This window comes from Photinus pyralis, unplaced genomic scaffold (assembly GCF_008802855.1).
Source record: "Photinus pyralis isolate 1611_PpyrPB1 unplaced genomic scaffold, Ppyr1.3 Ppyr1.4_LG4, whole genome shotgun sequence".
NCBI lineage: Eukaryota > Metazoa > Arthropoda > Insecta > Coleoptera > Lampyridae > Photinus > Photinus pyralis.
The window spans coordinates 40613608-40622288 of NW_022170511.1; the positions used below are offsets into that span (position 1 = coordinate 40613608).

The following is an 8681-nucleotide window of genomic DNA, read 5'->3' on the forward strand; positions in this document are numbered from 1 at the left end:
TAAGCATAAGAATGACATTTTACAACTTATCCCTTAACATGGCACTACACCCTCATTAAGTTGGCAATGACCTTTTTTTTGCCGGCGGTCTGGTGCAGCTGTTAATATAGATGTGTCAGGTTCTACTTTTCTTTACGGTATATTAACTCAGATTTCAGTGTTTAAATCTGTGATATGATATTAGTTAATCATTATAAAAACTGCAGTATACACGGTGTTTTTTTTAAAGATGGGTCATACGACAATGTAAAGGCGTTGAGTTATTTAAAATGGGCCATAGGGAAATTTACATTGCATCAATTGTTTCAGTCATAGCTTCCTCGCGAATCATCTGCCACAGTACTATAGAAATTGTTTCTAAATCAACAAATTTATTCAAAAGAGATATAAACGTATAAAATTACAATCGGTGCTCGAATTGTTTTCCACCGGCAACCAAACAATAGGTACCCGATACTCGGCACTGAATAGCTCGCATACCACTCAGCTACTGTGCCCACTCTTGTGCAAATTGTATGTAGGTACTACATGAACACCTTTTCGAGCGGCGGAATACATGTTGCTGCTTCGTTAATGCAGTTTGAAGGATCAGATTGAGAACTGTCAGTGAAATAACTCAGCGCAAGGCCTAGATTTGAGAACAATTGGCGCAATGTAAATTTCCCTATGGCCCATTTTAAATAACTCAACGCCTTTACATTGTCGTATGGTCCATCTTAAAAAAACACCCTGTATATACATGTACACAGATAATTTAACATAGGTATTGATATTTTACCTTAGTTCTTTGGATTAAAACCAAAAAGAATGCAACGAACGAACTTCTGCGATTGCTCATCGCTGATTGCATTTATAATGCCTAATGTGCATTCGCAAGATTTTAACGAAATCATAGTACCTAACCATTTTGGCGAAAAATTATTTTAGTTTTTTAATTTTGACATTTTTTTTCTCAGTTTTTTGTAATAAAACCTGGCACAATATTTGTAGGTTGTACACAGAAAAATAAGGTCTTTCGAATATCTTTTTAAAAATTTTAGGCTGCTATTCGAAAAAAAAAGTTCGATGCTGTTGCGGCGCTCCAAATTTTTTTTCAAATATCCGGCTCGTTATTTTTCGTTTCAGTATGCCTAATATACTCGTACCCACTACGTACGAACGTACACACATACATACAGACGGGAAAAAATTTTATTCTTTAAGAGTTGCTTAAAATGATCTCTGACTTGAAACTGGGTTGTTTTAACGATACCCGCAAGCTTACTGACCTCGCTAATATTACTGCCTAACCGCTTTCCTTTTCCGATACTTCTCCATACGGGTTCCCTAACCCAATCTTTAGCAACGCTTTGACGCCAATCCCGATCTTAATTCATTTAAATTTACATGATCATCACGACGCGACGGCTCAACCCGCTTCATTAAATTTCCTCTCTCTTAGAAACTGGATATTCCTTCATTAATTCCAAAATCACTCTTTACCATATGACTGAAATCGGGAGTCGTGATCCTCTCAGTCCCAATAAAACTTACTCCTTACACTGACATAGAAGTTTTGAATTTTTAAACTATTTAGTTTATTTTTCTAAATCTCTAAATTTGCATTTTTCTGTAAAAGTAAGCATCAGAGTGAAAAATGTTAATTACAAAAAAGATGTATCTTGATGAGATTTACAAAAAAGGCTTGTATACTTTGTGCGTTGGGTTCACAATAAAGGCGCTAGAGGGCATTTTCTAAATATGATCAAAGATAATTGCAATGACCTCGGCAATGAGTCCATTAAAAGTAGTCGGAAAGTCAAGCCAGGACGTTAGCATTAACGTTATACTTAGTTTCAATAACAGTATATATACCGCCAAAGGTATACAAGGTTTCCAGAACATCTAAAAATTGTGACAACCTTCAAAGACAATGGTTTGCTGGCATTTTACACGTATGCCGTTTGGATTGCGTAACGCACCCGCAACGTTTGAGCAAAAAATGAGCTAAAAGGCTTATCGTGGAAAATTTGTTCTACCTGGATGACAACATTGCGGTGGGAAATACCTTTGAAGACCACTTCTGCCAAAAGTCTGTAGTTATAAATTATCGAACAGTTTTTCAACGCTCCTTTTGAAACTACGGTAATGCACATCAAAACTGCAAAGCAGCGAATTTGGCGCATTTTTCTGTTGCAGTATTTGGAGGTGAGATCTTTACAATTTCTGATTGATATACCTATGAATTTCACTAGTCAGTGTGATTAATGAATTTATTTACAAAAAGGTGGTAGAAACATAAAATAATAAGTACAAATATAGGTAATAAATAAGATGATCTTGGGTGTAATTAATAAATTACTTTTTTCCTACGGCTCCTGCGACTCCAACGTAACCTTGGGCGACAGGTAAAAACTGTACTGCTGCGTTCAATACTCGTTTCCCAGCTTCTTCCTAAAGAATCAAAAATTAAGCTAATGCTCATTTAATGTTAGATCATACTTACAACACTGCAGTAGTAGTAAGTGCTAACGATGATGATGCTGCCACACACAAACTAAAATGTGTCATAAACGAATTTGTTTCTTGGTGCCAGGAAAATAAACTGTCCATTAGCTCTCGGAAAACCGTGATTATGAAAATGACCAAAAATAAAACACACGAAAATGCTGCTGTCGAATTTGACGTAGAGAACTCTGTGATCTCCTGTAGCTCGTCCACCATGTATCTAGGCATCAAAATTGATAATTGTTTATCGTGGTCAAATCATATAGAATATCTAATTGCTAAAATCAACAAATCATATTATTTGTTATCACGTTTGAAACAACAGTTTCACCAAGATTTGTTAATAAAGGTTTATTATGCCACAGTTTACTCGCATATAAATTATAACATTGTCTGCTGGGGGAGCAGTACGTACCTGCACAGACTATTTGTTGCGCAGAAACGAATAATTCGGTTAATATTTAATCTAAGTTCTCTCCAATCATGCAGAGGGTTTTTTAAAATCTTACCCCTCCCCAGTATTTACATATTCAAATTGCTCTGTTACATACACAAAAATATAAACAGTTTTGGGAAAGTGGGAGATACCCACACCTACAATACGAGGGGTATGGACAAAATTTCCACAAGGAAGCACCACCACTCTTTCTATAATAAATCCCCCTATATGATGGGTTCACAATTGTTTAACTTGTTGCCGTTAGAGTTCACCACCTGCAACCAACAATCATTTAAAAATAAAATTAAAAATTTCCTACAGGATAACACGTTTTATTCTGTCAAGGAATTCACAGAGTTCATGACGGCTAGATTCACTTAAGCAATCCACTTGCTAATTTATTTATTATGTGTTCACTCAATGTTGTTCGTACCTGCACGTAAAGTTTGTTATTTTTTCACTCTGTATGACGTTTCAATGGCTGTGATGCACAGTTTCAAGAATAAAGGTCTTATTATTATTATTATTATTATTCTCCATCTCCTCCTTTTAGCTTCTGCATTGTTTACAAATGCGGACAAGAGCACCAATGCGAATACAAAAATAACTGAGAATTTCATATTGAAGAAAATGAGGAACGTTTTTGACTTCCTTGTTTGCACAAGATGAAAGAACGAACTGATGCGTTTGTATGGGATGGATTACAATTTATACACGTCGTGTGTGAGCTACCCGGGGAACTACTACCGACCGCTAATCCACACATGCCCGGCGTTTTTTCTTACTCACCCCTGGAGAAAGGGCACTGAGAAAAATTGGGAGTACAAAATTAGCAAAACAGATCTGCTACTTGATAAATGGTGGATGTAACCAAAATTAGGTACTGTCAACCTAAGGATATCGTGGCTAGTGCCGAGTGAGCTGTAATGGGTACAATTGATTTCTTGCTAAACGGTTTTTGGTAGCTTCTGCAGTGTATTCAGTACAAACGGCAAATAAAATGAATTAACAATTTCATTCGTAAGGACAGCAAATGAACAAAAACAGTAACAAAATTGTTTTGTTTTTACAACAGAAACAAATTAGGCCGGTAACAGTAAATACTGCAAATTCAAAACTGCAAATGCAGCCGGCTATCTGTTCCGGCTGCAACCCCGTCCTTATGGTAACTGCTGAACTGCAGAAAATCATATTGTTAAAAAGCCTGCAATATTGGCGAGTTTAGCAAACCATCTGCTGTAGACACAAATTTTGTATTGTAACTATAACCGAACTTCGTTTGTTGGCCGCTGAAGTAAGTGAAACGTTGGCGTTGTATAGCAACTCAGTGCATCCAAATCGCCATAGCTATAGGTATATTCGCGGTACCGCGCCATACTGCATGTGTTGCCGGTTTTTAGTTCAGTGTTCTTTATAATAGTGTCTTCCAAAAAATTATACGATGACTGACAAAGACGTTCAGGATTTTCTAACTGCATGGGGCGTGGAAGATTACATCGAGGTGCTTTTCAGGTTGTATTACAAGAGTCTGCTAACAACAAGCTTCGTACTACATTAATCACTAGTGTCTCCTATATTAATATTAATACTCCTATATTAATATTAATATAACCCCTAACGGGAATAAATATGTTACCATTCGAAATTCTAAATTTTAGTTTATTTTGTTTTGTAAATGTATGTCCAAGTAGGTAGTGGTTATTTGTGTATATAAGGTTTCTTGTGCGTCGTGTTTAATAAATTGTAAAAAAATACAAAATTTTAGTGTATTTTTCAAGTCCCGGTCATATATACTCTATAGGTATGTAGGTAAGTACCAAACGTACTACTGTAAATGCAACAAAATATTTGCGTGTATGTAACCGAAACGGATCGTACCTACTGGTAGCAGAACGTCTGGTATCAGCTCTATGAACGTTTTGTACTGTGCGCTAAACATTCTTTAAGTACAGCAAAACGAGTTTGTAAGTATACTGGTATACGCTACTGAAGTTTTGCACCTGATGCATATAGGAACGTCAGCGTAGCAGTATAGTCATGCTGTAGCACCAGCATGAGTTTGGGCGACAGCAAAGAGAGCGGTTGATACAACGGAGATCTTTATTTACACAGCAAAGTCAAATGTGCAAATAGCAAAGGATGTAGAATACATTACTGAACAATTTGCTTAGGACCGCATTTCTTATTTTGTAGTCGATACAATGTTTTGGTAGTAACATTAAAACATTTTTTGGTTTTAATTAACAACCGATTTATAACAACAGCAAAAACCGGTTAACCAAAAACGTTTTGTAACTCTAGCTAACCGTTCTGCCGTCGCTGGTGGAGCAAAACTTTACGGTTGTGTCTACCCAATTTCGGTAATAATAACAAAATATTTTTTTCAGTGGGGACTACCCGTCTCAATAGCGCTTTGTTTACAACTGATAACTGACGTAGGTAAATAACATATTGGGTAAACTATGCACAAAAGTACCAATTCCTTTACGGATTGCGAAAACATGGTCGTTTAATCACAGAATGTTTTTATATGCTTCTAATTATCAATACGAAAATTAAAATTATCTTGAAACTACTTTTATTGTTGCTTAATAATCTGTTTTCAATGATTATTAAAAACGTGATATTCTAATGGTGTAGTTGCTCGGATTTTGCAAGTGATAGGTCTTTGCCATATTGCACAATAGCGCGCAACGAAAGTTGGGTCAGTTTATGCACGATTCAAAAACTTGATTGGTCTTCATACCAACATCGTGCAGATTTTTCTCCTGAGGAGGATACGTAGAATAAATGTTAAAAAAACAGTTTAGTAAGATTTTAGCAGTTTATAGTTTTGACTGCGAAGTTTACGCCACTAGATAGGGCCGACCTACACTTCCTACTTTCCCAATGCAACTTTTTGTTAAGGAACTGGCACTGCCACTCGTATAGATTTCTTTGACTTGAATCTGGGTTGTTTTAACCTTTTCGCTGCTAAATTAAAAATTCGAGTGTCAACAGCCTGTGCTAAATTAAAATTGTACAAAACGTATATTTACGTATGTACGTCGCACTGAGAGAAATCGTCGCGCGTATATGTATATACGTCATCAGCAGATTGATTTGCAGCACCCAGCACGTGCATATACGTGCACAGCAAGGTTAGGAAGTAAAGCTCAATGTATTTTATGGGAGGGGCATGAAAATTTTTTTATTTATTTTTGATTGGATTTTTTTATTTTTTATTTAATTTATTTATTTTTTTTATATAAAAACAAAAAAATAAATAAAAAATAAAAATAATAAACCATAGCCTCCTGCTTCGTCAATCCAACGTATTCATCCCCATCTACTGATTGACTTATGGATAAAACAATTTATCCTGAATACATAACTACTACGACAAAAAAATGAATGCGCACACGTGTTATTTAGACTTTTGCTCTAAAATAATTAGGGGAGCTAGTAATTTACTATAAAGAAATTACCATTGAAATCCCCATGCTGCGTCGCGCTAGGCACCACCCGGTATACGTGCGCAGCAGTGAAAAGGTTAACGATACCCGCAAGCTTACTGACCTCGCTAATATTACTGCCTAACCGCTTTCCTTTTCCGATACTTCTCCATACGGGTTCCCTAACCCAATCTTTAGCAACGCTTTGACGCCAATCCCGAATCCCGATCTTAATTCATTTAAATTAATAATTTTTACATGATCACACGACGCGACGGCTCAACCCGAATTCATTAAATTTCCTCTCTCTTAGAAACTGGATATTCCTTAATTAATTCCAAAATCACTCCTTACCATAATATGACTGAAATCGGGTAGCGTGATCCTATCAGTCCCAATAAAAACTACTCCTTACACTGACACAGAAGCTTTGAATTGAAAAGTTAAACTATTTAGTTATTATTTTCCTAAATTTGCATTTTTCTGTAAAAGTAATCATCAGAGTGAAAAATGTTAATTACAAAAAAGATGTATCTTGATGAGATCTACAAAAAAGGCTTGTACACTTTGTGCCTCGGGTTCACAATAAAGGCGCGAGAGGGCATTTTCTAAATATGACCAAAGTTCATTGCAATGACCTCGGCAATGACTATTAAAAGTAGTCGGAAAGTCAAGTCAGGAGTTTACCTGACAACTAGTTCTATACATTCCGGCACAAAGGTAGGATTAACCCAATGCGCGACATTATATAATTAGTTTCAATAACAGTATACAGGGTGTTTCGAAATTCGCGCACACGGACTTCGGAATGGTGTTATACAACGAAAACTGAATAAAAAGTTCCTCTACCAGTTTTTCATAAGACCGGCACTTTTTTTTTCGACGTGCTGAAGCTTGTTTACTAGCAGACGGCGGACATTTTGAACAACTTTGTAATTACGTACTCGTTATAATTATAGTTTATTTTGAACCTTCTTTTGCTTTTAAAAATGTTTTATTACTAAGTTTAACCAGTGGCGCAGCGTAGGGCGGGCGGAGATTGTTAAAACCGCGGTAGCTCGAAAAACAGCAGTCTGATGGAAAACTGGTAAAGGAACTTTTTGTTCAGTTTTTGTCGTATATCACCATCCCATAGTCCGTGTGCGCGAATTTCGAAACACCGTGTATACCGCCAAAGGTTGTGGCATTTTACACGCATGCCGTTTGGATTGCGTAACGCACCCGCAACGTTTGAACGAAAAATGACCTAAAAGGCTTATCGTGGAAAATTTGTTTGATCTTCCTGGATGACAACATTGTGGTGGGAAATACCTTTGAAGACCACATCTGCCAAAGGTCTGTATTTATAAATTATCGAACAGTTTTTCAAAATGTCTTTTGAAACTACGCTAATGCACATCAAAACTGCAAAGCAGCGAATTTGGCGCATTTTTGTGTTGCAATATTTGGAGGTGAGATCTTTACAATTTCTTATTGATATACCCATGAATTTCACTAAGTCAGTGTGATTAATGAATTTATTTACAAAAAGGTGGTAGAAACATTGAATAAATAATAAGTACAAATATAGGTAATAACTAAGATGATCTTGGGTGTAATTAATAAATTACTTTTTTCCTACGGCTCCTGCGACTCCAACGTAGCCTTGGGCGACAGGTAAAATCTGTGCTGCTGCGTGCAATACCCGTTTCCCAGCTTCTTCCTAAAGAATCAAAAATTAAGCTAATGCTCATTTAATGTTAGATCATACTTACAATTCTTCTCCATCTCCTCCTTTTAGCTTCTGCATTGTTTACAAATGCGGACAAGAGCACCAATGCCAATACAAAAATAACTGAGAATTTCATATTGAAGAAAATGAGGAACGTTTTTGACTTCCTTGTTTGCACAAGATGAAAGAAAGAACTGATGCGTTTGTATGGGATGGATTGCAATTTATACACGTCGTGTGTGAGCTACCAGGGGAACTACTATCGACCGCTAATCCACACACATGCCCGGCGTTTTTCGTTACAAATCCCTGGAGAAAGGGGACTACCCGTTCCAACCGCGCTTTCTTTATAACTGATAACTGACTTAAAAGTACCAATTCCTTTACGGATTGCGAAAATATGGTCGTTTAATCACAGAATGTGTTTATATGCTTCTAATTATCAATACACTATACGTAAATTAAAATTATCTTGAAACTATGTTTATTGTTGCTTAATAATCTGTTTTGAATGATTGTTAAAAACGAGGTTAAAACCGTGATATTCTCATTGTGTAGTTGCTCGGATTTTGCAAGTGATTGGTCTTTGCCATATATATATATTGGGTCA

At 36.3% G+C, this 8681-nt stretch overlaps 1 long non-coding RNA gene across 1 annotated transcript; it reads right to left on the reverse strand.

Annotated features, from left to right (window-relative positions):
- Window positions 1-7859: 7859 nt before the first annotated feature.
- LOC116167566 lies at window positions 7860-8422 on the reverse strand. The gene is made up of 2 exons (XR_004144570.1): window positions 8115-8422; window positions 7860-8062 (listed from the first exon to the last, which is right to left on the reverse strand). It is a non-coding gene; the product is annotated as an uncharacterized LOC116167566 (long non-coding RNA).
- Between the last annotated feature and the right edge of the window lie 259 nt (window positions 8423-8681).